The sequence below is a fragment of the Sturnira hondurensis genome, unplaced genomic scaffold (assembly GCF_014824575.4).
Source record: "Sturnira hondurensis isolate 20B ecotype Veracruz unplaced genomic scaffold, ASM1482457v3 Scaffold0020119, whole genome shotgun sequence".
NCBI lineage: Eukaryota > Metazoa > Chordata > Mammalia > Chiroptera > Phyllostomidae > Sturnira > Sturnira hondurensis.
The window spans coordinates 3,611,754-3,638,770 of record NW_028092750.1 but is presented as its reverse complement, the minus strand read 5'-3'; the positions used below and the strand labels follow the sequence as shown (position 1 = coordinate 3,638,770).

The 27,017-nt window shown below is 52.7% G+C and overlaps 1 protein-coding gene across 1 annotated transcript in view; it reads right to left on the bottom strand.

The window, feature by feature from the left end:
- LZTS1 (leucine zipper tumor suppressor 1) overlaps nt 1–18,403 on the bottom strand; it is a 52,041-nt gene extending 33,638 nt beyond the window's left edge. Inside the window, exon 1 of the mRNA XM_037028852.1 lies at nt 18,208–18,403. The gene's annotated coding sequence lies outside the window, so the exon portion shown is untranslated. The remainder of the gene's footprint in view (nt 1–18,207) is intronic.
- Nucleotides 18,404–27,017: the final 8,614 nt, after the last annotated feature.

The window sequence follows — 27,017 nt, the reverse complement described above, 5'->3', positions numbered from 1 at the left end:
GCTTGAATTTGCTCCTCTAGACCACTGAGTAGTTGTGTGGTCTAGAGCGAGTGGTCCTCTCCTGGGCCCCCTTCCCCCACTCTCCGGTGGTGGCAGGACTGCTCTCTTAGGCACAGACACTTGGGCAGGATCTGGTGAGGTCGGCAACCACACAGGCTTGGAGAGAAAAGGGTTACTGGTGCCACGGCCACCAAGTTCAGCCTCGTGCTGAGGGAGCCCGAGTGCAGCAGAGCCATTTAAACGGGGGTCGCGGGCTGAAGGGACTGAGCTAACAGGTTGAGTGCGAGCCAGGCTGGTCGTCTCTGGGAGGCCATTGTCTCTGGGAGCCCAAAGGGAGTGGCCGCTGGAGACAAACGAGGTCAGTGTGCAACAGGGCCGGGAGCCCACGGCTCTGGAAGAAGGGGCCCAGACAGGCAGATGCAGGGGGTGGTTTGTTGTTTATTTTGGTTTTGTGTTTCATCATGAGATGAGCTGAGAAAAGGTAAAGCCACAAAAGTTTCATATTTTTTTTGTTTTAAATGGGAAGTTGGGATCCAGGGGCCCCAAGGCACGTACTTCACCTGCATGCATTGTACTTGGGGGACCATGAGCCTGACCCCATGGGCGCCTGGCCTGTTCTGTGGCTCCTTTCTCTGCTCTGCTCCCCCTTCCTCCCTGAGCCTGCACCACCCCAGGCGCAGTCTGCGGCCAAGGCCTTCAGGATGGCCTACTGCCTCTCATTCCGCACAAAGGTCTTCCAAACACAGATTTCAACACTCTCATTGCTCACCTTCCTGATAACCAGGTTACCTTCCTGATAACCTTTTCCGCTGCGATAGCCAATCTTATCAAGACCGACGCCACCATCTGACAGTGTTAGAAAACCTCGCCGTTCAGCTGATTTCACATCAGAAACTTTGCAGGCCAGAGGGACTGGCAAGAAATAGTCAAAGTGATGAAGAACAAGGACCTACAACCAAAATTATTCTACCCAGCAAAGTTATCATTTAGAATCGAAGGGCAGATAAAGAGCTTTCCACACAAGAAAAAGCTAAAGGAGTCTGTGACCACCAAGCCAGTATCACATGAAATGCTGAAGTGTCTTCTTTAAAAAGAAGAGAAAAAAATATGAACAATAAAATGGCAATAAATACGTATCTATCAACAACTGAATCTAAAAAACAAAATAAATACGCAAGTAGAAGAGAAACAGATTCATAGATACAGAGAACATTCAGATGGTTGCCAGATGGGAGGGGGGGTCTGGGTGAGGAAGGTGAAGGAATTGGGAAGCACAGACTGGTTGTCACAGAAGAGTCCTGGGGATGGGAAGCACATCACAGGGGATACAGGCAATTGTATTCTCAGAGCTAAGTGTGATGTCAGACGGACATGAGATCGTTTGGGAAGATCACTGGGGTGTACACTTGAAACTAACATAATATTGTATGTCAACTGTAACTGAAAAATGAAAAAACAATGAAAAAGAGAAAACCTCTGCCTTAAGTGGTAAAACCTTTCCAACCACTTACTTCGCCCCAGAGAGACTCCCACCAGGCCTCCCACCTCCCCTAGCCCTTGCCACATCTCTGAAAATGGCAGAAGACCTTCCGTGCAGCCTCACAGCTGTGTGGTGAGGACCCTCGGCCGAGGGGGTGTGGTGGGGCTTTACAAACCGTCCAGAGCAGTGCCCACACCACAGTCCGTTCGGGTCTCTGCAAGCTCTTTCAAGGTCCACCCAAGGTGCTGTTTCCCTCCAGGGGATTCTCCCTCCCTCCACTGGCCGGGCAAACCCTGCCCTCAGGGGCTCACGGACCCTCCCACGCCGACGCCCTCCTTCACTGGCCGCACATTCAGCACTGAGTCCCCGTCCCGCCCCGGTTCTTTTGCCCACAGAGGAGAGTGAGTGAGCCCCCGGCAGTATGCCTGGGGTTAATCCATGATCTCATTTAATGCTCCCAATACATTTAGCAAAGTGTCTGGATTCCAGGCCCATATACAAAAGTCACTGCATTTCTATCTACTAGCAAGAAATAAATAAAAAAATGAGAAAACACACCATTTTGGAAAACGTATGTGCCTGGGAACAACTGACATTGTACATGCTCTCTACACTGCAAACTGTGAAGTATTATTATAATAAATTAAGGAAAACTTACCCCAATGCAGACATATGTCAGGTGTGTGGATTCAGAAGACTTCATATTCCAAAGATGGGCAGCCTGTTGAAACCAGTCTGAACCGTCAACACAGTTCCTACCCCAATCCCATTAGAATGCAGAGGGAAAAGAACACCGGGGGCCTCCTGAAGAGGAGCAGAGCTGCAGGGGGTATGTTACCAGATTCCACGACTCATGGAGCAAGAGTAATTAAGACAACGGGGCACTCGCATAAAGCTAGAGAAACTGACCGATGGGACAGAATAGAGGCCCGAAACAGCCCTGTGCATATATGTTCACTTGATTTATGACAGAGGGGACTGCGCGGAGCAGAGAAAAAGAGTTATTTTTATTAATTGCTGCTGATCAGCTGGTGTCCATTAATAAAAAAGTAAAATTTGACCCCGACTTCACACTATACACAAGTAATTCCAGAGGAGTTGAAGTTATAAATATGAAAGGCAAAACACCAAAGCTTCTAGAAGAAAACATGGAAGAACCCCTTCTTGGCCTTTGGATAAGCAAACATGTCTTAATGAGGACATAAAAAAATACTAACCATAAAGGAAAAATATTGACAAATTAAGAATCTCTCTTCCTCCGAGGTCTCCCATCAGAGTTGAAAGGCAAAGCTTAGCGTGGAAGGAGGCATTTCTCAGACACTTGTCTGACAAAGGACTCCCATCAGCATGCAAAGAAGGACTTGTAAATCTCTAATGAAAAGACAGAAACCAAATCACAAATGAACAAAAGATTTAAATTAGCCGCTTCATAAAATAGGATATGCAAATAGCAAAAAATGTACAAGCAGGTGCTCGCCACGATTTGTCATCAGGAAAATGCAGCTTAAAACCACGATTGAATAACCAAACAACCAGTACAGGGGCTAAGGGGGAAAGGCCGAGGACCTCAAGCCTGGCGAGGCGGTGCGGCAGTGAGGCCGCCACACGGTGCGGGGGCGGTGCCGGCGCCCTCGACTGCACCGAGGCTGGCGTGGGCCCGGTGCCTGGCAACGCCTCCTCTAGGAGTGCGCTCGGCAGACGTGCGCACGTGTGCTTCCCGTGAGACCCAGCAGCATCCTGTGCGACAGACCCGACCGGGAGCTGCCTGAGAACCGCAGCCCTGCCCATCCAGGACCACTGGTGCTGCAGCACAGCGACGACAATGACAGAACTGTTGCCACGCACGGCCACATGGACGGGCCCCTCCTAAAATGTGTGTACGTGTGGGATTCTCTTAAGGAGGTGTTGACGGAGAGGCAAACATACTGGTGTCTGGGGGCGGGGCCCTTTCGCTTCCCTTTTGGACCCTTCTGGACCCTTTTGCCCACGGTTCTATTTATATGAGAACTGTGACAAATCACCCGGCTGTTTGTTCATCCGTGATGTGTGCGTATTTCTGTATGTATATTACGCTTCAACATAATTTTCGCCTAAAAAAATTCTCGCAATAACCCACCAGGTGGGGTTTTTTTCTTTTTTTCGACCTTATTCACTTAATTCAGACTGGGCTCAGAGGGAACAAGGAGCTGGCCTGAGGCCACTGGGGGAGAAGCGGAGGGAAGGATTCAGACACACACGCCGGCTGGGTTCCCGAGCACAGCCTCCGGACTGGCCAACTGTGCTCTTCTCTGTCCCTCAGGGAGCTCGGTTCCGCAGGGGGCTTCGCACCCTCGGAGCCAGGAGCCCTGACTCCCCCGTGCTTTGCACTCCCATTGCTGTCAGCACAGGGCTGAGCCTTACAGCCCAACGGGCACGGGACTGCAGACTGGATGTTTCTGTCACCCCAAATTCACATGTTGAAGCCCCAACCTCCAGTGGGATGGTATTTGGAGGTGCAGTCTTTGGGGGTGAGCAGGTTTAGGTGAGGTCATGAGGGCGGAGCCCCATGACTCGATTCGTGACCCTACAAGCTGAGGAAGGGCCACGCCCTCTGTCTCCACCGTGAGGACACAGCAAGAAGGCGGCCATCTGCAAGTCAGGAGGTGGGCTCTCAGCAGACACTGAATCTGCTGGCACCTTGACCTTAGCCTTCCCAGCCCCCAGAGCTGTGAGAGCTGAACGTTTACCATTTCAGTCACCCCGTCTATGCTATTTTGTTATAGTAGCCCTCGCTGACTAAGACAACTCAAGGAGGGAAGACTGGAAGCTAAATCTATAAACTCACCCACTTGCCCTTTTTCTTGCTCCACTCTTATCTTCAATAAGTGTTTCTGAGCGGGCCTGGCTCCCGACTCAGCCTCCAACTTGGCAGAATGATGCCATCCCTAGGAGGGGGTAGCAGGGTGGCCTCGGCATGCTCCCGGGACATGGGGGCTCCTGTACTCAGCTGCTCCTGAGAGATGCTCATGGGGTCCTCCCAGGGCACCAGACCCCACATCTGCTCAGCTCTCCCCTCTCCTGTGCCGAGGGCGTAGTCCTGTCTCCTCCCCCTCCCCCTCAGCCTTATAGCTCTTTTCTCCAATAGAAGAGGGAGGGAAGCTGTGTTGGCAGAGCACTGAGCAGGGCTTCCTTCCCAAAGCTTCCCTGCCTCTTTCCCTCCCTCCCCCACACAGCTGGGGATTCTGAAGTCTCTGTCTCCCCAAGGAATCAGGACCTGGAGGCTGTCAGGAGCCTCCTCTGAGAAAGCTGATTGCCATCCTCCCACAGCTCAGGAATGGGGTCCTGCTGCCCTGGAGAGGCTGTGGGGGATAGCTGCCCTTCCCTCCATCTCCTCTGGCCAGAGGAGGATGTCCCTGCTGGACAGCAGAGACTGGTGATGTTGAGTGAAGAAAGAGCTTCCTCTTAAGCTCCGTAGGTACCGGTCTGAGCACTGTACACACACCACCTGGGGCAAGCAGCACTCCAAGGGCCCCCAAGAGGGAGGCACTGCTGTTATCCTCGCCTGACAGGTGCAGTGAAGGAGGCCTTAGGTTTTGCACTTGGCAAGCACAGTGCCTGGCTTTGAACCCGAGTTGTGGTCAACATCCCTGTGGTTCTTTACCTCCAGTGGCATCAGTGCAGACCTCACCACTGGTGGTAGGCCCCCTGCACCCCCATCTGACTACCTGGCCCCCACACCTGGCCTGCCATTCCTCCAGACCTCACCCTAACTGCACCCTGTGGCCAGGCCCCTCCTTCACTGTCTCCTGTGCTGTGGGTTTGCCCCAGGCTTGGGCCACTGGTGCAGCCTCTCCAAGCTTCTGCCTCCTTCTGCCGATTGGAGCTAACAGCAGCACCTACCTCATAGGACTTCTGTACATGTGGGGTGAAATTTTAGTTGTGAAGGCACTTGTAAGGGATACAATTAAGAGCTTAATAAATGGCAGCTAGCTTTTTGTTTTGTTTTGTTTTTGAACATATGGGATTTGGGGACTCAAGGCATTGCTGGGCTCTAAGGCTAGGCTCAAACTCCTGATATATTGTTTCGGACTTGGTGGGTCCCTGTGCTCTGTTGTTCTTCATTCACTGTCTGAAGAACTGGGGGCATTTCCATTTGGGACCTTTAGAGATTAGATTTTTATAAAGATGAGTAATCACCTATCCACTGGTTATAGGGATCACTCTCAAAGTGCTTAGAAACAGTTGAATGGGCAGAGAGGGAAGCCCCCGAGGACATGGGTGTCCTGCAGCATGGCACAAAGCCACCCGCCAGGAGGACTCTCTGGACACTCAGGAGGGGAGCCGACAGTCAGAGGCTCAGCGGAGCAGGAGTGGGCAGTCCTGGCCCTCGGCCTTGCTGAAACAGGGTTAGAGGCTGGGGTGTGTTTAGTGACAGCCATCGGCAGGACCTGCCGTGCCCTGTGCTCCGCCCACAGGTGGCTAATGGCACCCCAGCCTGGAGGCATGTCTGTGGGTCTCAGCCCTGCCAGCCTCTTGGGCTGCAGCCCTGTCTCTTGTCTCTGCTGTTTGGCCCACATTTTCACCACTGTGTCCTCAGGGGAAAAACGGAACAGGAGCTCTTGTTGGGGTCCTCTCACCTGAGTCCAGGGAGGGACCAGGAGAGGATAGGGTGCGGGGGCTCCAGGGTGTCATCTCATCTCAGCAGCTGGGCTGGTTTGCCTGAGGAGGCTTGGTCTTGCCCAGGGGCTGGTGCACACTGACCACCCTGTGGGTTTCTGGCAAAAGAAACCATCAGAGTCACCAACCACACTCTGAAGCCAGACTCTGCCTTCTGCCGGCACTCCTCTGGGACTCAGTGGGGACACACATTCGCCTGCAAAGGCTGAGATCCTATAATAAGGCCCATCTGGTCCTCAGGAAAAGGAGCTGATTCGTTTGCAGGAATCCTTGCCGCTGTGCCCTGCAGACCGCCATCCTGGCTGCCTCGGGAGCATTGTACAGCCGGCACAGGTCGGGGCAAGGCAGGGGCAGCACAGTGCTGAGTCCAGATCTGCCACTGACTGCTCCCCAAATCCCTGCCTGCCTCCCTGTTCCTGTCCCTCAGCTGCTTGGGGTTCGTGTAGTGGAGCCCAGTCCTCAGCTGCTGGTGGAAGAAGTGTGCACATGGGGGGAATGGGGCCCTGTCTCCCTGTCCTGGGGTGCACCTCTAGAGGGACCTACTGGTCCTGTGTTCCTTTAACAACTTCCACATCTCTGTCAGCTACTGGGTCCACAGAGCACAGCCAAGAGGAGGTTCACAGGGACAGTCCCAGGGACAGTGGCAGTCTTTTGAAGGCTGTCTCAGGCCTACAGGTGGGAGGTGGGACCATCCCCCCTGATTTAAGGGTGTGGGGTGGGGGTGCTGCACAGCTATTGCCCTGGGCCCATGACTTCTTTGTTCCTGGTTATCTCTTCAAACTCCCCTGCTCCTACAATGGAGGCTGTTGCAGCTGGGCTGGCATCCCCTCTCCCAGGCAGTCCTAAATGCCGTGTCCGTAGAGGCACTGCCTTCTCCCCAATAGATACCGACTTGCTAGGATGGAGAAATTGCTGGGCTCGTCTGGTCAGAAACCTAACGGCTGTGTGCTGTGTGCTTAGAGGAAATCACTTCCGCTGTCTGGGCCTCACCATTAAAGTTTCCTCCACTTAAAAAAAAAAAAAAAGAATCCAGAGAAAGAGGAGAAGGCAGGTGGAAGGTGCATCCAACATCAGCCTACTTGTTTCACGGGGGAGGATCCGTGATCGTGTCCCTGGTGGGGACTGTGTGTCACACACAAGGGAAGCAGCTTCCTCTTGGCCCACCACGCTCCTGCCCGAGCCTGGCTGAACACCATCAGACGGGATAGATGACCTTCCAATTTCCCAGTGCAGAGTCGGTTTCAGCCGTTTACATCGATGGGATGCAGCTGGACCTGGGCCCGCTCACATCTGCGCATCCCCCTGCACCGAATGCACAGAGAAACTTCATTTTATTTGTTTTTCTTTCCCCCTCTTTCCTGACCTTATGTGCTACATAATCCAGAAAACGATCCAGACGCGAAAGACATTGGCTTGGAAGCAAGAGGCAGGAGGAAGGAAGAAAGAGACGCAGCACACACCTCTTCCATCCAGCCCTTCACCCTGGGGAGGGACTGTCCTCCCTAAACTCTGCTCCACACAAGCCCTGGAGCTAACGTTGTAGGCTGCTCCCTGAGGCCCAACGAGCAGCCGGCTGAGCCCTGGCCTCCCAGCCCACCTCTCGCCTCCTCCTCTCCTCACCCACATGGCAGGAGCCCAAGTCTCCACCTGGGACATTTGATGATGTCTCACACACTGATTCTACAGAATATCATACGTCAATTTTAATTCTGTCACATTGACAAGGAGGATGGACACCCACAGTGACAAAAGTGGACTGGTTCCCTCTCATACTGTTTTCAGTTGTGTTGCCGGCGCGGTGGCACGCAACTGTAGTCCCAGCTACTCGGGAGGCTGAGGCAGGAGGATGGTTCGAGCCCAGGAGTTCTGGGCTGTAGTGCGCTCTGCCGGTCGGGTGTCCGCACTACATTCGGCGTCGTTATGGTGACCTCCCGGGAGTGGGGGGGCACCAGGTTGCCTAAGGAGGGGTGAACTGGCCCAGGTCAGAAACTGTTTTCAGTTACGATGGTCTCCCTTTGCAGAGTAAGCAGATAAGAAGGTAGCTGTCACAGAGAGCCCTGCCTGGCGCCAAAGACGTCCCTCTCTGACCCCCAGACATGGCCCTGGACCATGGGCTCTGGAGTCTCCTGAGCAGAGAACTCTCATGCCCAGTTTCCTTCCACTGGAGCTGATGGGGAGGGGCTGAGGCAACATGAATGGAGCTCCTTTTACTTATACTGGCTCATGGAAATTCATAAAAATTCTGTATGGGACACAATACATTTTACAGATGAGAAACACGAGGCTCAGAGAGGCTAAGTGACTTGCCCAATGCCACACAGCTAATCTGTAATAGAGCTGAGATCCAAATGCTGGACTCTCGGGTTCCCAAAACCACGTTCTTTCCGCTGTCTGCACCCAAACTCGCCCACACTAGTTTCATGGGATTGGCGTGCACGAAGAAGCCCATGCCTCACCTTTAGGACGTGCCTGCTCTCTTTGCCAGGGCTCTGAGTTGCCAGGAACATGGCAGGGGCTGCATTATTTCTGGAGGAAGGTGCTGTGTCCAGGTGTCACCTCACCAGAGACTTCACAGGACACTGCCCTGCCGCGGCCCCCTACCCCTTTACTACAAAGGTTGTTAGCAGGCAGACAGGAAGCTCTTGGGCGGGTGCCAGGCTGAGGAACCTTCCAGAAGAAGATGGGAACGGTGTTCTGAGAGCTTCATGGCTACAGGCAGGCGACCCCTGGCACCATGGGTTCCTGACAGTAAAGGAGGGCCCTGCTCGGCGAGATCTGCCTCCTGTCCGGGAACCTCTCCTGATGTGACATCTGTGTCCCGGGCGGTGAGCGAGGCTGACCGGCACCCACGGCCTTTGCATTTGGTTTGGATTTGGTTTAAACCAGGCAGGTTTAAGAGACAGAGCCAGAGAACTGGTTTTTCACTTCTGAAAGGCGCCAATTCATGGCAACTGCCACTAACATAGTAAATCTTCACGGTCACAGTTGCTGGGAACTTCTCAGAGCCCCCAGAACAAAGGAGAAGGCGGAGGGACAGAGGGAAATACAAGGTGTGAGACAGCTAGGGAACGAGAAAGAAGACAGGAGAGGAAAATGGAGGTCATGTTCATCAGCTGTTCCCGATGTCCAGGCATCCCTTGACCGGGTGGGGCGAGGTCCACAGACTGAGAGCGCCCACTACCGACACGCCCTCGTGTGACCCCGGGCACACCTGCTCAGCACTCAGGGCTGAGGGTCTGATGGATTCTGCCCGCCCTGCAGCCCCCCGTCCACGATTCCAGGGCGTGAGAGGAAAGAGTCCCGACGTGGGAGCACGGCTCTGGCTGTGCCGCTGACCGGCTTTGGGACCTGAGCTAGGGTCTCCCAGTCTGGCCTCTGTGTCTTCCTCCGTAAAAACAAACAAACAAGCAAACAAAAAACTGACAACAACAACAAAAACCGCAAGCCTCCTGTGATTCATTCCAGGTCCAAAGCCAGGTGTTAGCCACGTGTCCTGTTGTAAATAAGTCCCCCACACGGCACATTAACCTGATCTTTGACCTCGGACTAGGAACTCCCCTTTCCTTGGGGCCTCGGCGCCCCCACGTTTCCAGGCTGCACGGGGTCTCGAGGAGCACGTGCTATCAACTAGCAGACAGGGCAGCTAGAAAGGTGTTCTAATAAGTCATGTGATCTCTAGAAAGTCTCGCCACCCTCACCGCCATTCTGTACTCCATTGCCAGGTGCACTTCCCGAAACCCAGGCCTGCTACGCGCCAGTCCTCTGTTATGAGTCCCTGTCGCCCGCTGACCACCAGCAGCACGAGAACCCCGCACTGGACGGGCAGGGCTGTCCTCCATTTGACTCCACTTGCCTTTGTTTCCCGGCCACTTACTGTCCCCACCTTTGCTACCCTCTCCCTCCATCTCTTAAAATCACACCCAGTCCACAAAGTCCTTCTCAAAGTCTATATCTTCCATAAAGACTTTTTAGACCAATTTAGCTTTGCACAGTGATTTTTAAAAAATTACTTTATTGATTTACTTTTAGAGAAAGGGGACGGGAAGGAGAAAAAGAGGAAGAAAAACATCTGTGTGAGGGAGAAACATGGATCGGCTGCCTCCCGTACGCGCCCTGCATTGCGGGACCCAACAGACTGAGCCACACGGGCCAGCACGACAGCGACACACTTTGCAAGGTTCTACCTCCCTCCCAGTTCCAGCCCAGCTGCGCCTCGTGGAAGGGTCTCCTCCAGGAGCAGTGCAGAGCCTGACGGGCACACAGCATTCTATGACTTTAAGAAATTGAACTAAAAGACAAAGAGCTGGGTTCCTGGGTCCAGAACAGCAGTTCTCGGAGGTAAGTAGGGAAAGAACAACAACTTGGGGGAGAACTTTGGGGTGCGGCAGGGTGGATTGAGGCAGATAGAATGGGATTTAAACATCCTTTCAACCCTGAGATTTTGTGTTTCTCTGCAGAGTATCGTCATTTCTTCAAAGCCGGCTCTAGCATCTAAGTAACTCCATCATCAAGGGAAAGTTTCTAAGTCCACAGATGGCTCAGGCGATGCCAGGGGGCCCGGGGAAGCCGAAAGCCTGGTGCTTCCAGGTCGATGAGGAAATGTCGCGTCAGGAAAAGCCCAGCATCCTGTCCCCCGCGCCCGCACCCTCCCCGCCCCCCACCGTGCCCCCCCAGCTGGTGCAGAGCCTTGGAGAGGCGAAGCTGCAGCCCAGCCAGGGAGGAGGCAGGCAGCTGGAAGCCCTCCTGGCCTTGTGCGCAGCTCCCTTTACAGGGCAGGTGGAAGCTGGGGGCTGCCTGGGGCTCTCTTTCCCCCCACCTGCTTGCAGTGCGGTTTGTCTACTGGCGCCACCCAGACGTTGGGGCTGGGGGAATTTGATCAGCAAGGAGGGGGAGGCTGTCTCCCCAAGATGTGAGCCCAGTCTAATCCGTCCCTCCTCCTCTTGCACTGCTGAAACGCCCTTTGGTAGGGGAGAGCAGAAGGGAGCCCAAGCTGCAGAGTCTGAAGTTTGCTATAAATAAAAGGTGGGGGGGGGGCTCCCGAATGCTTCAAGTGTCCTTCGGAAACCCTGCAGCCTGGACCTCCCTGCTCAGGTGGAGGGCAGACTGCACAGGCATCCTTGAGACTCAGACAGTCTGCCTGTCAGTGGCTGGCAGGAGGTCAAGAGCTGCTCCAGGGCTCACTCCCTAGACTTCTGACCCTTGACATTTGGAGTGCAGTTCCCCAGTGTCCCTGCCTCCTTAGCTGTGTGGCAGCTTTTGTTCTCAGGGTTTTCCCCTTATCTTGCTGGACAAGAGGGTTGGAGGGAAGAAACAGGGTTGGAGGTGCAGGGCAGGGAGGGGGGACACCAGGTTCCAAGCTAGCTTGGCTTGTTGCTGTGCTCCCCTTCCACCCTCTCCCTGGGAGCCCAAACAAATGTTATCAGTGACTCAGACAACCCCTGTCAAGGTCACTCTGCCCTTGCCTGATGCATCTCTCCTGTCTGCTAGGAGAGCCACTCTCCCCCACCTCCTGCCAGCCCCAGGTCGGAGGCCTCTGAGGGTCTGCTTCCCTAGCCGGCCTGTTCTTCTGTGGTGGAACTCTTCCCTCCCTGAAGTCCCGGAAGCTCCCTTGTCCTTCCTTCCACCCTTGGCTGCCTTGGTTCCCAGGCCCAGTGACAGCACAAAGTGGTGGGGTGGGAAGGAGCCCTGACTATGTCCAGGGATGACACACTTTCTCTGTCAAGGGGCTTATCCACAGGCAGGGAGGAAGGAGGGAGGGAACAGATGCTCACTGGGCGTGACAGCGCCTACTGGAGAATTTAAGGAACAGGGAGCTGAGGGAAGGTGAGGTCTTTCCCTCCCTCTAGACCAGGCAGCTGCTGGCCCTCAGTAGTGAGTGTACCCCGAGAACCCTGCCTCTCCCCCTGCTGAGCCAGGACCCACACACCTATCATCCACCTGCCCCACCATCCAGGGTAATCGGGGTCATGGGGGGGAAGTGCTGGCAAATCCAAGCTCTGTTTCCCTGCCTCCTTCTTTCTCTGGGCTCCTTCCCTCTCTCCTTTCCTTGCCTGCCACACTCAGCTCTCTCTCTTTGCAACAGGAATATAATGTTCGGCTGCCTCACACCCACTCTCTGAACGCTGCCAGTGAATAATGACTAAGGTGGTGGGTGGAAGTACAGCAAGTTGAGACCAATTTAGCAGTCCAGGGTGCCAGGAGGGGGCTGATTGAGCAGCACATGGCTTTGCCTCAGCAAGGAGAGTGCAGATGCCCCGAAGCCAGCGGGTTGAGTGCACTGCCTGGCTGGGCAGCAGGCACTGCCTCTCTGGCCACCCGCAGCTTGTGCACGAGGCCAGGGGCACGAGGCCAGGTGCACAAGGCCAGATTCGCCGGCAGGGCTGGGTTTGTCCTTAGACATGAGTGGATTTCCAGAGCAATAACCCCCCACCCTGATCTTTGCTCCACTTTTGACACCCTTGAGGGGCTGTTTTCTGGTACGCCTCCTGGGCTGGGAGTTTCACTGAGACATTTCCCCCTCTGCTTCGGCCTGCAGGCATCTGCAGCTCTAAAGGGCTGAGGGCGACCCGACCACCGACTGGGCATGGCCGAAACGGAGGTTCTGGAGCATCGGGGGGCAGGGGGGGGCTGCCCGAGCACACTTCAGCTCAAGCCACAGGGAGGCCCACCCAGGGAGGCCCGAGGGTGTGGGCCTTCCAGGTGCCACCATCTGGGGTCCCTGGGGTTCCCATTACAGGACATGACTGTGAGTGTGGTATCAGAGGAGAGCACGTCTCAGCGGGAGAAGTGACAAGGCTGGATGAATGAATGTGGTGTGTGTGAGCCGCGCTGGCAGCCACCCTGAGGACAGTTACCTTTTCCCACAGTGACTAACTGACAAGGGAGCAAACCTATGGGTGATCCGGAAGGGGTGGCTATTCCCTGCCTTTGTTCCAGGTACTAGATATAACCCACATCACATCTGCTCAAACACCACCTTGGCCTGTCACTTAGTAAGAAAATCACCTCCCTGCTGGATTAATTACAAGAACAATTAGTCCTGGCTGTCAGGGAGTGCACCCGTGGACACACGCACTGTTTGTCCCGTCTCTTCCATCGCCTTCTGCACCGGCTGCACCCCCCTCGCCCCACCCGCATCGAAATCTCTCCTTGTGGGAAGCAGCCCCCGTGTTTGCCTCCCACATCTGGTTTCCACACGCCGCTCCCATCACAGGGGAGAGACTGCTGGCCCACTTCAGGTGGGAACTTACTTGCCCCTGAAGAGGTGGAAACGCTGAAACAAATAATGGGATAACGTTTGGTATTCCAATGAAATTGGTTCATTCGTTCAGGTTCTATGAGGGCAAAGTTTGCTACAATTTCAATGTGGAGGGGACTAAACCTTATGAATTGACTAGCTATAAAGAACCAACATGGGATAAAGTTCATTTCTTTAAGTAAGTCTCAAGTAGACATTCCATTATGCTAGACAGACACTCCCTGGTTTCTTATGTATGGATTTAACATATGTGCATAACAAGCACTTAGGGAGAAGAGGAGGCATAGAAAAAGTGAGAAAACTCTGACTCTCATCATGCTTGAATTACAATAATTACAAAAGTGCCTGAGTTTTTATACTAATTTTAAAAATCTCTCTCTTTTTTTCCCTGCACATTAAACACCAGTGAATAATTCAGCGAACCTAAATCTGTTTGATTGGTGAGTCCCGACGGTGGGGTGGCGGTAACCTCAGACTGGGAGTCAGGACAGCTGGTTCAAATCCCTGTGTTCCACTTAAAATCTGGGGTAAGCTTTTTTACCTCTGACAGGCTCACTCAGTTTTCTCATCTGTCAAATTGTAGAAGAAATCGTTCTACAAAGTTGGTAATAATGATGTCTCTTTTAAAGTGTAAAGTCCTGGACAGATAAAAAAGGCTATTAAAATCATTATTAAAGGAAGTCTAGGGATGGTGTTCATCGTCTGGTGGAAGTCGCTGTCTGGCAGGAAGCAGGAGAGTGAGAGACGCAGGATGGAGATCGCAGACACCAGGCAGCAGTGCCAGGCAGCAGCTCGCCCGCAGCCCAGGTCAGCTCTGCTTGGGGTCCACACATCCCCACGCATCGCTCTAAACCCTTGCAGGCAAGGTCAAGGCCAGTCTGCACACTTATCTGGCTGGGGGCGCTTGTAAGAGGTGAGCTCTCCCACCCTTTGCTCCCTGCTCTGTCTGGTCAGGGTGACTGGCTGAGGCAGGGGAGGAGGTCACAAGGCTCACGCAGGGTCCCTCCCTGGAAGAGAAAGCCCCCTCCCCTCAGCTCTCAGCTCGCATCCTGGAGCTGTGGCTGGGCTGCTGCCACACCTACTCTCTTACACCTTCTCTAGGTTTGTCTGAGACTTCCTCCTCCCTGGCTGGAGCTCACCTCCCTCCTGCTGGGCAGCTGTTGTGTTCAAAGTTAGTACAATTCAGGTGTCCTCGTCACTGATTCACAGGTGCTGCATCCCCTTCCCAATTTTCATCACCAAGTTTTAATCTCAAACCATTATTTAGCCATTTTTTAAAGTATCTTCCCATCAACCCGGTGCCTTGCATGGATAAGACTTTTAACGAACAGTGAAATGCAGATGAAACGCAGAGTTTTTCAAACTTGAGTGATAATCTTTGAAAGGAAAACTAGAATCATCACATTCCCTGACGAGGCATGTGGTCACCCTGGTATGAGAAATAGTGGGGTGGTCCAAAGGGCTTGGGAAGGGAGCCACCAGGCTGTGACCCTGTGACCTTGGGCAAATCCTGGCCAGATTACCTCCCCAAACATGGTAGCAATTCACACTCCCACCAGCAGGGCAAGAGTGTCCAATTTACAGCTGCGGTTTTCAAACTGCAGCAACACAAAGATCTATTCAAAAGCAAACTCAAAGACCTACCATGTAAATTGCCTAATGATTCCCCAGGCTGTTGGACACTTCTCTGTTGGCGAAGTCCCAGAAAGACCTCATCTTTGCCCTGGATGGTGCACAATTAAAAAACCCCAAGTCTAGATCACACCCAGCACCTCCTACTTCATCATTTTACTTGTCATTTGATGGAGCTGGAGATTGGGTGGGTGAGCAGATAGAGTGGGCGGGTGGGGGCTAGGTTTTCCTCAGGCTCCCAAACGGTTGCAGGTGGAGCTGGGATGAAGAAGCCCGTTTCTGGGTAGAGCCTGTGAAGGAGCTGGCCCAATAGCAGAGGCAGGAGCATCAGAGGCCAGGCCAGCAAAGCGTGCCCCCTGCACAAATCCACCTTCGGGAAACATGCTGCTTGCCGAGGGCCTCTGACAGTTCTTTCTCTCCCATCACTGTATTAAACAAGCATCTATTAAGGCCTATGCAGAGTAGACAGACACTGTCCTTTGAGCTGGAATTTATAATACAATCTGCCCTTAAGAACGTTGCTGGCTCTTCAGGAGCCAATGGGTAAAGGTGGGATAGTATGTAATGACGGCAGGAACTCAGAGGATGGCCCGTGACCTGCACTTAAGGACAGGGGAGGGGATGATGTCTTGGAGGAGTTGATTCTCATGGTTAAAACCAGAAGTGCAAGTGGGGGTTAGCTAAGGAGAGGGAGTGGGCAAAGACACTTCACAGAGAAGAAACATATTTCCATGTTCAAAGGCAGTAGGAGAAAATGGAAGAGCCAGGGGCTGAGCAGAGTTCAAATCCTCACTCCCTCCTCCACTTGCTGTCCCAGCTACATTATTTAAGTCTCCTACTCCAGTCATCATACCCACCCTGCAGGGCTGCACTGAGAATTAAATGAGATAATGCACAGAAAGTACTGGGCACACACTGTATATAGTGAATGTTATTAGACGTTCTGAACTCTTTCCCATTATGCTGTCTGTAAGCTGCTTAATGACAGGTTTGCCATCATTAATTTACTCATCTTTGAAGACTCACTGCCTGGCCCAGAGCCTTGCATTTTGTAGACACCCAATTAATATCTATTAAATGAATGCTGAATAAGTGCAAAGGCATATAAATCAATTTGGGGGATTAGAAAGCCATTTTTATGGCTTGAGCCCATCTACCTCTTGACCCATGCAGGCAGACACATGGTTTCTCAAACTGCCTGGCAAAAGTTCCTCTTGATACAGGCCCAGAGCCCGGGCTCTCCCAACACACACGTTAGTTACATAGCAGCGCACCCTTGATGGCAGCCACCCCACGTCAACAGAGGCACACACACAGACACACATGCACCAGCTGAATGGATGAAACGGGGTACCTTGAGAGGCACGCAGAGGCTATCATACCTGTTGAAAGACAACCATCTCAAACATCCCGTCCTCCCTCTTGCTCGCTCACGGACACCTCTGAGAGGCATCCTTCTTTCTCCATCTGAGTTTCTCCTCACCTCAAGCAGAGTGAGTGTCCTGCACTCACATGTATCCAGCTGAGACCTTGTACTTGAACTCCCAGTTGCTGAGTCTACCTTTGCTCATGTTAGCTGTGGACCTCGGGGAAAGCCTGTCCCTCTGCTGCCTCAGTTTCGTCACTGGTAAACACAGAGAGTTAACCGTGCTTCATGCCAACCTGGTAGTTATGTTGTGAGGACGATGGAGATACCAAAGGAGATAATGTCTGCGATGTGCAGAAAGTGCCTCAGAAGAAAGGTGCTGGATAAATACAAGGTGCAGGCGCCACGCCTGGATAATATGTGTGCGGCTGCCCACAGACTTCAACCCACAGACTTGGCTCTTCTCCACCCTAGAGCCCCAACACCCTCCCCTCTGCAAACGTTGTCTCTAATAGCCATTTTCACATGCACACATATACATACATTCTTCCAGCACCTGTATTTTCCCCAGCATGGCCACGGAAAATTGTTTTTGAACTTCAAGGAAGCTCAGGTTACAAACACTCTTGCTCCCACCCACAGACTGTTCTCAAGGGTCTCTCAAGAACTGCCAAGCAGAGAGCTCATCTCGCTGTGGCTGGGCTCCTCTGCTCCCATGATTGTAATTAGGCTGCACTTCAGCAGAGCAGGAGACCCTTATCTGGCCCAGCTCCTGCCGAGAGCTCCTCAGAACTCAGTGCCTCCTCAGTTCTTTGCCAGCACCCAGGACCAGAGCAGAGGGGCCGAGGGCAGCAGGAGAGTGCGGTGGAGGGGAGGAAAAGGACCTGGGAACTTCAGATGCTCACATCCCTAAACACTCCTTGTTCCTGGGAAATTGAGGGCTCTAAGGCTAACAAGTCTGAGGCGCTCTTATAGGGCTGACACACTCGTGGGCGAGTTGAACACTCATTTGCTCCACAGTTCAAATCCTTTCCGCCTGGAACAGGAAAGAGAAAGATCGCTTGGTGGCTCTTGGTGTTTTGGTGCCTTCAGCATGTGGAAGGTTGTGTGTGTGAGTGTAGGGGTGGGGAGAGTAGGAGCTGGCTGCCTGCAGTGGGTGAGAACAAGAAATGAATGTGGGGTGTGTGTGTTACTTTGGCTGAATTGTATGTTCAGGATTGGCAGCACCAGGCGGCCACTTAAATTCTGGGGTTCATCACTAACCCCTCTACCCACCTCATCCAGTGTGGCATCCTCCTTCAGTGAAATATTCCAAGCCCCTAACCGCACCACTGTCCCTGCCACCCGGGTGGACACAGCCTATTACCAAAGTTCCAGATGGCCAAGTTCAGTGGCCAGGTTCCAGCTGTCAAACCCTCTGTCTAGAGCCAGGGCCCCTCGGGCCTCACGGTTGCCTTTGGCTTCCTCAATCTCTGACACCAGTGTCACCCAACACTTATGTCTATCAAGATCAGATTCGGGCTGGGAGTAGATAAACCCGGTCTGCAGGAGACAGCGACGAAGACAGGACAGAAGTACCATTCTATCTTCCGGGTTGGGATCAGCCAGCAGCACCCACCCTGGCAGAGGGGGGACCCTGACAGTTACGTGCAGAGACAAAGACACCTAGAAAGACCTGGCACAGACAGACAAAGATCGACGGACGCGCCGACGCGCTGCACGCCGCAGGGAGCTTGGTGTCCCCAGAGCCTGGGAGTCCTCCGCGGCTGCAGACCCTTACGAAAGGGAGCGAGACCCTCGTTCATCGCACCGTACCTGCCTCCTGCGCCTCGGGCTGACTTGAGAATTATTTTTCAGTGTGTCTTGCAGTTTGTTCTCGTCTGTTTTTTCCTAGAGCTGCGGCGTGGCTCTGGCTCGCCGGACGAGGCAGGCAGAGAAACTTCAGCCGCTCCACCCGCGCGCTGCCCACCGCTCGCCCGCTCGCTCGCTCGCTCTCAGCAAGCCAGCCTGCGCGCGGTCTCAGAGCCACTGGCAGGCAAGCGGGTGGGGCCAAGGGAGGGCGGGGAGGGGAGGGGCCAACGTCTCTCATTGGTCCGGCTGGACGGGGGCGGAGCCGCGAGAGGGACTGGGAGGGGCTGGTGTCAGAGCCTCTCATTGGCAGGGGCGGGGCAGAGCTGCGACGGGCGTGGCGTGGCGTGGCTTATCATTGGTCGGGGCAGGGCGGGGTGGGGCGGGGCCAGGGCCGGCGTCGTTCATTGGCTCAAGAGCAGCCGGCAGCCTCGACCCTAGCTGTTCGGCGGCCTTTGTTTCTGGCTGACAGCTGGGGCTGCTCTCGACCTCGCCGCTCCTCCGCTGTGGTCACAGAGTTCCAGAGCCCCCATTTCTCCGTTCTCACTTCCAGCAAAGTCCGTCGAACGGCCCTGCCTGCTCGGTCTTTCTCCTTTCTCCCTTTCTCGATTGTTCCCATCTTACTGTTATCCCCTCCCTTTTTTCTTTTATAAAGCACTTTGTTCTTATTCCTTTGGGGTTCCTTCTCTTTCTTTTTCTTTCCGTATTTGCCCCCTTCCTTATTACTTCCTCTTCCTCTTCCCCTTCCCCTTCTTCCTCCTCCTCTTCTTCTCCTTCTTCCCTTTTTTCCACCAGTGTCCTTTTTCCTTTTACGTTATCTCACTCCAGTCCCCAAACCGTGCAAAAAGGCTGGATTTCTAGATTCAAACACTTGACCAGCTACCTAGTGAGGGGCATTGTTTCCCCATGACAGGATTATAGATCAGGATGCAGAACACTGGCACTCCTACTCCCAAGACATTTCAAAGGCAAACTTTTTCAGTTCCCTCCCAGGGACTGAGTTTCAGGGAAAAGCTGAGGCCTGTTTCAAGTTTATAGCTGTTAATCTTGCCCTGCACCTTTCTAACACTATTATTTTCTCTGCTATGCTCACTTTCAACTTTCAGCAATTGAGCTAGGAGGAAAATCAAGCTTATAAGCTTTGGTTGGACAGTTAAACACGGTGCCAGGTGTTACATGATGCTCTGGTCCTGAGGGTGCAGTGTGGCTAAACCTCTAAAACCCAGGTGTGGCTCTGGCTAGGCAGCATCAGACAAAAGGGGTGTGTGTGTGTGTGTGTCTGTAGTGGGAAGATTGAGGTGGCTGACCTCTGATTATAAGCAGAATGGAGGGAAGCAGCCCTAACGGAAGCAAATCCCTTTGTTTCTGCCACCCTCTGCTCAAAACCTCACTATATCTGGTAGCAGATCCTCACTACCAGGTACTGAAACCGAAGACTCCCAACTCTCAATGCTAGGCATCCAGGAAGGCAGCATAGCACAGCGTTTGAAAGCACAGACAGGCTCTTCTACTCATTATCTGTGTGACTCTGAGCAGTGTTTTAACTGCCTTACATCTCAGCTTTTTTACGTATAAAATGGGGGTGACAGTTCCTAGAGTGCCAACTCCTGAGGGCAAGGACCTTGTTCTCTTGTGTTTATGGCTGCGATTCTTGGCCTTGTTTCTTCACAGATGCATCCCCAACACCTACAATTTTCCTGGCTTGTAGTAGGCACTCAATAAATATTGTTAAATAATGAATTCACAGTTTATAGTTTGCTGAGAGGATTAAGTAAGAATACCTGGCATGTGGTAAGTACCTACATGTGGTAGCTATTACAAGTAACACAGCAACTCTGTATCAACCCCAAAGACTACTCAGCGTCCTCTGAACTTCACCTCCTCTTACCCATCTTTGTATGTACTTGTCCCTTAGCTTGAAAACCTTTCTCTACCTGTCACAATCTGAGACCTGAAATGCAGTCCTCATTCACATGCAACCCTTATTTCTCTGGTGATCGCAGGCAGAAGGACGGCTCCTGTCTCTGAAGCCCTGTGCTTCCTGCGGCCCGTTCACCGACACAGCTTGTGCATTCTTGCTCGTGTGGTGGCTGTGGCAGTAGATCTGCTTCCTTAGAGTGTGAGTGGTCTGGGGTCAGGGACGGGGTCCTACACCTCTCTCCAGAGACAAATGTGGTGCCTCCCAGCTGAGAGTTTTCAGGAATATTTGCTAAATGGGTGGATATCGATCAAACATCCCAGATCCTTAAACAAAGAGTAGGCTCTTGAAAGGTGGAATAAGGGATCAGGGGGCTCCAGACTTCAAACTCATTTGTGTGCCTTCAGGTGTGGAATTCCATGCAGGGGCAAAAGGCTTCTGGAGGCCTGGTGCTCCTGTTTCCAACCCTGCCAATGACTATTAAATACCATTGGAAGAGCCATGTCTCTGGATAGGCCTCAGTTTTCTCATCTGCAAAGTGGGTAGTTTGAATGAGACTCTCAAAGGGCCCTCCAGCACTGGAGTTGTGTGCTTCTCTGCCAGAGGTGTTCGAGATAGAAGACAGGGCCCGACAGGCAGCCCTCTTATAATGACTGAGTGAGGCAGAGGGTACGGGCAGTGTTTTGGCGTGGTATGAGGGGTGGAACCCGGATCTGATATGGAACAACAGAAACACACATGCAAGGGGGGTGCTTCAGGGATAAAGGGCGTGTTGACAGTGGAGGTGGAAGTAAGGAAGTAAGTTGGGGAGAGGAGACCTGTGATGGCATAATGTGTGCGTGCTCATAAAAGCCTCAGGAATGTGGTCTCCAGAAGTACCAAGCCATAATTAGCTCCCTGATTCAGCTGTTGAGTACGGTACTGCCATGGCTGGGTGTGTCTGTCTACCCCTCAAAGCCCTGGGGGAGTCTCAGTGTGGCTCCTCTTCCTTGGTCTAGCCTTGGTCAGGCTCTCTGGTGTCTGAGCTGAGTCTAGAAAGCTGGCTCAGAAAGCATGCTCTCATAAAAAGTTCCCTGCCATCCTCATCTACTCACCACCCGAGAGTCAAGTAGCTTGCTGTCCTGGCTTATCATTCTGTCCTTCATCTCCAGAACCTATGATTGGCCATGTAGGAGGCCCAGGCCCATGGGCCAGTCAACCCAGCAGCTGGTCGGGACTAGAAACACCTCTGCCTTTGCAATGGACTTCCACCATCGCGATTTAAATAACCGGCTGTCTCCTTGTTCACCTTCAACTCTTCTGCCAGTTTCTCATTCAAGACCACTGTTTCTTTCTTTCCTTTTTTAAGACTTTATTTATCTTGAGAGGGGAAGGAAAGGAGAGAGGGAGAGAATATCAATGTATGGTTGCCTCTCGTGGGTCCCCCGCTGGGAACTGGCCTGCAACCCAGGCATGGGCCCTGACTGGGAATTGAACCGCGATACTCTGGTTCCAAGGCCCGTGCTCAATCCACTGAGCTATACCAGCCAGGGCGAAGACCACTTGTTTCTTTTTTAGCATTAAATCCCCAGCAAATGGTTGGCAAACACTCAAAAAATACCTGAGTGAATTCTATGGCGGGGACAGGGTGACGTTTCAGAGAGGAATGGACTCACACAGATGACCCACACGTGCTCACCCCTCTTGAAACATATGCTCTTGTCACAACCTTTTGGAGACTCATTGGTAAGACGACCCCCAAAACATTTGCCCTGTCTTGTGGCGACGACATACAGATACAAAGAATTAATAAAGTTGAAGGTGATAAGACAAGTAAAAAAGGTTAAATAATTGTTTAATTTATTGTAAGTCTGAAATTCCAGAGCCTTGTGTTGGGAGATAAGAAAGGCTGACTACAGTTAAGTGAGGCTGAACTCTCTTCAAAAGTAGGTGAGAAATTATTATAATGCTAGGTCATCGAGAAAAGCTTTCGCAATAGGCTGCCATTGCTGCACGTTCTGTCCCGACTCCCCTGAGAAAGTACAGAAAGGCTGCTTCGCTTGCAGGTCACGGCGATGCCTTCTGACCTTTGAGATTCCCGTCAGGGTCCTGCCTCTCTCCAGGGTACAGAACAGTTCTCCAGGAGCTGCCCTGGAGGTGTAGCTCTAGGAACCAGAATTCACCTTTCTTGCCCGTAAGTCCCAGGCCACCTCCCCTCTTATCTCTGGGCTTCCGCAAACTCTCCTCTGCCCTGGGAAGTACGTCTCTTCCCTCACTTCTCTGGGTTTCAAATGAGATAAAATTCAAGCAGTATCTCTGCTTTCCTAGAAAGTACTACCTGACTTCAAGGAATTGTTTATCATTGCCATTATCCTTCTCATCAGTAGCATGATTATCTATAAAGGTATGCTAAGTACTTAACCTGTATTCAGGTTCAGGCGACCAGGGAATTGGTGCAGGGAGCAAATTCTTAGGTGCCCTGGGGAAAACTCACTGACTTCAGAATTCCTGTCCAAGGATGACTCATCCCAACTAACATGCTCAAGTTACCTTAGGAAATACATCCACCTCACTCTTTTACTGAGTGAGGAAAACTGAGTCCAAGAGCAAGAAAAGAAATGGGCCCAGGTTCCCTGGAGCTGGGACCCCAAGGTTCTAAGCCTGTGTCCTACCTATATCTGCCTCGGAAACCGTGTGACTGACGCAGTGCCGTGACGTGGTTTGGTTTGGGTGGCGCAGACCGTAGGCCGGCAGCTCTCCCCTGAGCAGAGAACTGTGAACCGGACGCATTGGCTGTCACACAGCCAGGACACCAGTGGCACTCACTAGCTTCTAGTGCGGATGGACTTCGTGTAGCCACCAGTTGACCGGGCTCATGTGATCACCGTTTAGCAAGCCCTTCGATGTCAAGGCGGAGTTGAACTAGATGGCAGAGAATGAGAAGGAAGTATTCTAACGTGACTCTCCCACCCCCAAACACGCTTTCACAAGGGCGCGACGGGCTGTCTGTAATTCACCATCCTAGCTCTGGAGGTCCTGGCCCGGCACCTGCTCTGGGATCCACCTCTCCCACGATTTGGGCTAGTTTGTGTAAAGCTATGAATCGGAAAGATGCTTCTGTTTACAGCTAACAAATAAGCCTAATCGATCTGACTTAACAATAGAAAAAAAAATCTCATGAATTAATAAATTAACAGATCAACCCCCAGGTTACTTCATACCTTGGCTTCACAATGTCATCAGAGATCCGGTCTTTCTGTTTCTTGTTCTGACGCCCCGGGAGCACAGGCTTTGCCCCCAGGGTGGTGGTTTCCTGGCTGTCTGTCGGATCTGTCAGCCTTGTTGCCACACCCGGAACCAGCAATGGGCTGAGGGATTCAAAAGCTTCGTTTCTGCACCTCTTTCCAAGGATCAAGGATTTCTCTCCTGGAAGGCTCTCAGCGGACTCTGGACAGGCTTGGCAACACCATCTGACAATCCCTGGCAAACTCGAGGAGATTGGCACAGTTGGCTTTGACCAGTTGGTTCAGGTGAAATAGATCCAGGGGCGTACCTGTCTGTCTCATCTTTGTCTTCAAGGAGAACGGGGGAAGCCATAGAGAAAAACAGTCATTTCTGCCTATTATGTGCCACATTTTCATCTATAGTATCTTATTTAATAATCATATAAATCATGATCTCTATCTCTGTTTTCCAAGTAAAGAAATTGCAGCTTGGGGTGGTTAAGTCACGTGCCCTGAATCCCACCACTGGTGAGTGGAGGTAGAAGGGCTGGAACCAGGCCCGTCTACAGCCTGTGCCCTCCCTGCTCTTCCCACTACCTCCCCAGAGTTGAGGTCTCAACTCTACCAGGTCTAGAGACCCCACACTGAGCCGGAGCCTTCCAGGACCGCTCTAAGCACAAGAGATAAAACAGATTTCCCCTCCATCATTAAGTTTAAACTTAAAGAAGCTTAACTCCCAAATACCTGTACGACGTGCCCCCATCCTTACCTACTGAATCCCTTTTTCTCCCTCTTCCCTAACGTGTAGATCTCCTCAGTTCCACACTGCCTCCGCACCTCAGTCAAGGCCACTTCCTCCTCCTTGCCCTGGTCCTCCTTCAAGTCAGAATGGAAGTCTCTTTGAAGGTGCTCCCCAAGCCCTGACCCAGCCCTGCTGGATCCCCGACCCCCAGCCAGCAGAAGTAACCATCAGAGAGGCCATCCACAGGCTGCTGTTCTCTCCTTCACTGTGCACCTTGGAACTTGGGTTCTCTTGTTGCAGGTGAAGGAATCTCATTTTCCTATTAGACTGTTGAGTGCTTAGCTCTATGCCTGGCACGTGGCAGACACTCAACAATGCTTAATGAATAAATGGAGGCAGGGACCACCTCTTATTTTTTTGTATCCCTAAGAGCACTCAGCCTGCTGCTGAGCACATGGGGGGTGACTAATGGGCTAATTGACTTTGGGCTAATTTCTCCCCAGGGCTGAGGAATGACCTTCAGACAAAGAAGTTGCATGACCTTTGTCAGTTCTGAGGGAGGCCTTTGGCAAATGGGTCCGGTCAGGCTCACATTCACTCATAGCCCTTAACTCATTTAAGCAAACAGAACACATGAGACCAGGACTCCTGGGAAATCACTTAGTTCCCCCTGGGGAATGCTGGCGTGCTCATTTTCTCCTCTCAGGGGGCAGAAACAAATAGCAGAGGCTTTTGAGACCCTGTGTGTCGAAATTTAATTTACACCCGGACTCAGTCATTTGTCAGGAAGTCCAGATGGAAAAGCCCATGCTGTCCCTGAAGAGCTGGTGGGATCATGGCTGGTTGCCGGATGAAGGACTGTCCTGGGCTTGGGCTTCGCTGGCCTTGCCTGGCTTTCCAATGAACCGACCTCTCAGCTAGGATGGCTGTTCTCCACATGTGTCTTCTGGGGTTAACCTCACTCCCTTTACTCTGTGTATCAAATTCTCTAGATGTGGACCACATACTTTGCTTTATTTCCAGGCTGAATGTGGTCTCCATGGAAAGCCTCAGGATTATCACCAGCAAAATAGAGGAGGGGAAGAGGCCAGAGGCATGCGGGCGTCTGTGGTTGTACAAGGTTATTTCCAAGGTCACTCCCAGCATCCTCTGACTCTTTTCCACTGGGACTAAAAGCTCCAGACCCCTTTTTGCTCAAAAATTGTTGGAAACAGCACAACAGCTGTTGTGGCAGCCAGATGAGCTGGTCACCCAACAGGGGCTCTTGGTAAACTTGGTGGAATTGTCCCTTTTGCCTTGAGTACAATCAAGGCAAAATGTGGAATAATATCAGTTAGCTCAAGGTTCCCTAGTACCAGTGCCCGCCGCCCGGTGTTGCTGTGAGGGGGAGGTGGCTTGATACCTGTGCACAGCCCAGGTCAGGCCGGAGCCTCTGCAGTTGCGCCTTGCCACCTGCCCTCCCCCCAGATCCAAGGCCTTTTCCACCCTGCATCTTCCAATTGGAAACCGCCTCGTGGTTTGGCTCGAAGCCCATTCAGCAAGGCGCCACGGGAAGCGAAGAGCATTTTGAGTCTGTAGGCTGGAAGTGAGACCCAGGTTGGAATTTGACTCTGCACTTCGTTGCTTTGTGACCTTGGCCGAGTCTCCTGCCCTCATGTCTGCAGTTTTTGGCACCTTTTGAGTGATATTGATGCTATAATCTCACCGGCAGGGACACAGGAAAACCTATAGAACAGATCAGACACACTTACGACAGTTCTCGGGGACACTACATTGCTATAAAGTAGAGCCCTTTGCCACACAGTGTGTGACACACGCAGCTTAGCGCTGCTTCCTTCCCAGCTCCGCCTCCAACCCTGTCCCTGAGGTCTTTGAGTTTTTGAATTTAATCGAAGAGGAAAAGCTAAATGAATGAAGCAAGACGGAACTTTCTGGTACTTGCAATGGGCCGAGGAGGTGGTTGGGGGGTCAATGGCACTGCATCTGGCCCTTGAGACCCCAAGGCTGAGTTCCGAGCTGGAGTGCCGAGTCTAGAAGAGGAGCCTGAAGTCGGGGGGAGGTAGCCGGAGAGCTGGGGAGCCAGGGAGCCGGTCCAGAGTGGCAGCTTGAGAGGAAGTCGCAGGCTGCCTGTGCTGGAACCTCTCAGAGCAGTGTTTAGAATGTTCCCTCTCATTAATCCTATTTAAAGCCTGGCAGCTGAGAGGGGAGGTGGGGAGTCCTGTTTCAACTTGTCTCGGTGAGGTTCCCGGAGCTAAGCTAGGGTTGGGAACGGGGCCCTCCCAGGTCTTTGGAGGTGGCGGGGGTGCTGTCCTGGCTTGCACAGCCCCCCTGGAAGAGCTTCAGGGGCTCCCCCGCTCCACAGACCGGCATGTCCCTGGCTGGCCCTGGCTAGCTAGCCCTGGCCCTGGCCCTGACCCTGGCCCAGGTTGAGGGAGAGGCTGCTCACTCAGAAAGCAGAGGTGTGGGCTGGCGGGCTGGCTGGTTGTGATGCAGTGCTGGTGACAGGTGACTCTGCACTGAGGCGCAGGGTGTGGGGGGAGGCACAGAAGGAGGGGGCTCTTGTGCAAGAGTGTTTTCTGGAAAAGTCTCTCTCCCTCTGGGCAGGGGAGGTCTCTGGCTGGTTTAAAAGTGGTTAGCAAACACTCCCAGCTTCTCTCTTCGGGGATCTCCCAGAAGAGATGGACCTAGGGCACGGAGCCTCCATCCCTTCGAAGGGGAAACCTGGGAACGAACCTGCTGCTGCTAACAACTCAGGGCCAGCCTTCCGCAGAGAGGGACTCGTGGACACTGTCTACCTCTATGGTATTGTTTCAGGGAGACCGAAAAGAAACTTCCTAAACCTATCACTGTCAGTGAGGGTCAACACTTGAGATTCACCTAGAAGGGCAGAACACCTTTTGGGTTTTACCAAGGA